Raw genomic sequence first — 2,875 nt, forward strand, 5'->3', positions numbered from 1 at the left:
CTTCTGTAAAATTACTCTCTTACTTCTCATTTATTAGGCCTAAACTAGAGTATGCATGTATAGCGTGGGATCCTCAAGTCAAATATAACCGCCTTGAAAAAATACAAACAATTCAGTTCGGTTTATATTTAATCAATTCTCTAGGTTTGACTCACCCTCTTAAGCAATGATAGATAATCCTTTTCCCACACTTGAATCCCGCAGGAAAGAGCTGAGGCTTGAATTCCTCTCTCTTCTGATAAATAACAAACTTGCAATAAACCCTTATATACATCTCCTGCATTAACAAGACATCATCATCCTGACTCACCTTATTATGCCCCAGCGGACACGTTTAAGTTTTCCTGTTTCCCTAGGACGATATCACACTAGAAACATATCTGACAGATGGATATGCAGTGCGACTAATGTGTAAATTTGTCTGAGTTTTTGTTGTTGTTTGCTCTTGTTCATATGCATTTGTGCCCCCTGTTTGGGCCCAATGGTCTGCAGTATGTAATAAATAAATCAATAAATCAATCAATGTCTTAAGTTGCTGATTATAGAATACAAAATAAAGAAATAATGTTGAATGTTTCGTATTAACACTTCTTTCGCAGCCAGTTGGTTCATTTTGACAATAGGAAAATTTGAAACACCGCTAACACATACAACCACAAACGAAGACGAATGAGACACAAGCGCTTGTGTCTCGTCGTTTGTATTCTTTTGTGGTTTCTGCTATTCTGTTAGCGCTATTTCAAATTTTCCTGTAGTCAAGATGTTTCGCAAGTGATGGGTAATGGAGCTTGGGCAGCTCCGAAAATACCGGGTCAACCCGTGAGGGCAACATGTGCGCCATTCCAAATCGGGCTGGCCTCCGTAAAGCTCGCGCCGGTAGAATTTGGAGTTTACAGGGATTAACCAACATGATATTCAAAACATAGATCAATTTGGTAGCACCCATTTGCAGGAAAGTAGGATTCATCAATAATATTATTATTTAGTAATTTTTTTAAAGCATTGGACATGGTAAATGATGAGTTGCATTTAAAGAAGTTGTGGTACTACGGGATCCGAGGCCAGCCAGCAAATCTATAAAATCTTACCTCTCTCGACAAAAACAAGCAGTCAGTATAAATAATGTACTATCAGAAGTAAAACCAATTTTTTCTGGTGTCCCACAAGGTAGCATATTAGGGCCACTTCATTTTAATATATATAATAATGATATCGTCATTATTATTAGAGCTATAAAATGTATTATATATGCCGATGACACAAGTATTTCTTTCGCTGAAAAAGATCTTCAGAATTTTTGTAATACAACTACGATAATGCTGGAAAAGTAGTCTAAATCCAATGATATGTGCGTGAACGAAAAGGAAACAAAAGCAGTGATATTTCGCCCGAAAAAGAATGAACCTGTGTCTGCTCACGATGCCATTACATTTAACTTTAGACCGATAGAAATAGTTGATCATTTCAGATGCCTTTGGGTCACATTTTCTTCAACTGTGTCATGGGAACATCAGGTAACTAACGTTGTCAAGCAATTAGCTGGAGTAATTGGCATGATCGGTTTCACTCAACACATTCTTCAAGTCGCTCAAACTACCTCTTTATAACGCACTTCTTTATTCTCTTCTCAATTACTGCCACCTTGTATGGGGAACTGCAACACATACCTGTCTCCATAAAAATTCACACCTTAAAAGAAAGGTTTCATTGCTATGAATTGAATGCTACCTACAGGTCGCCCAGCAAACGTCTATTTCTTGAAGCTGGTGTGATACCAATCTTTGAGTTGTATCCATACCGCTTCAGCATTCGGTTTAAAGGGGAAATTAAAAATAACAAATATTGTTACGCGATGACGAAGACGAAGTGTTTCCTTCTCTTGCCTCGCGAAAGGAACAAGGTGATGACGAAGAAGTGCGACTGGTTCCGTGTTGCTGCTTGCTGCTATGTCAGTTGGGGCTGTTGTAAATACACTTTAAATACATCGAGATTCCACGTAACATCTTGGTGGAGGTGCGAGGTAACGATATAGTGCCCATCGGGAATAGAGGGTACAGAGCAGATTGTAACAAGTTGCGGCTTCATGTGGCAGGCGGGCAAAGTCGACACTACAAAGGCGGTGCAGAACAGAAGAGGGTGGGTCTGAAGGAGTGGGGAGGTCAAGTTCAACGAAGCTTGTAGCACAGTCTATGATGGCTGCATTATCAGAAAGAAAGTGGAGACCAAGAATGACGTCGTGAGGACAATGCGGCAGAACTGTGAAGAGGACGGTGGTATGGCGGCCAGAAATCCTTACGCGGGCAGAGCACAAGCCAGCGACCTTTGACGTTGCTCCATCTGCAACGCGTACGACCTGAATAGGGCCAGTGGTGAGCACGTTTCGCAAGCGAGAATGGATTTCTGGGCTCATGACAGATATTTGCGCAACGGCATCAATGAGGGCTTGAACTGCTGTGCCATCTACGAGCACGGTGAGCAAATTGCGGCGCTAGACGACAATTTGAGATCATGGTCCCTACTGCAGCATCACCTCTAGACGCTGAAGCGCCTAGTTTTCCGTCGGGGAGCGGCCATCTGGACTGGGAGATGAAAAGGGACGGGGGGGGGGGGGGGGGGGGGTTGATCGGTTCAGGAGTGAAGACTGTATCAGCGGCTGTGCTTGAAGGGTCGTGGCGAGGTGAGAAGGACGAGAGCGGTCATCGTAGATAGAAGAGGGCGGAAGGCGGGACATTTGTGGCTGGAACCAATGATTTCGGCAGGGACAGACGATATGGCCGACGCAGGAGCAAGCAAAACAAATAGGTTGGTTATCAGATGTGCGCCACTCGTTTTTATTACGTCGACACGGGGCAACATAGACAGGTCGGCCGGAATA

The sequence above is a fragment of the Amblyomma maculatum genome, chromosome 11, assembly GCF_055883805.1.
Source record: "Amblyomma maculatum isolate TAMU_Amacu chromosome 11, ASM5588380v1, whole genome shotgun sequence".
NCBI lineage: Eukaryota > Metazoa > Arthropoda > Arachnida > Ixodida > Ixodidae > Amblyomma > Amblyomma maculatum.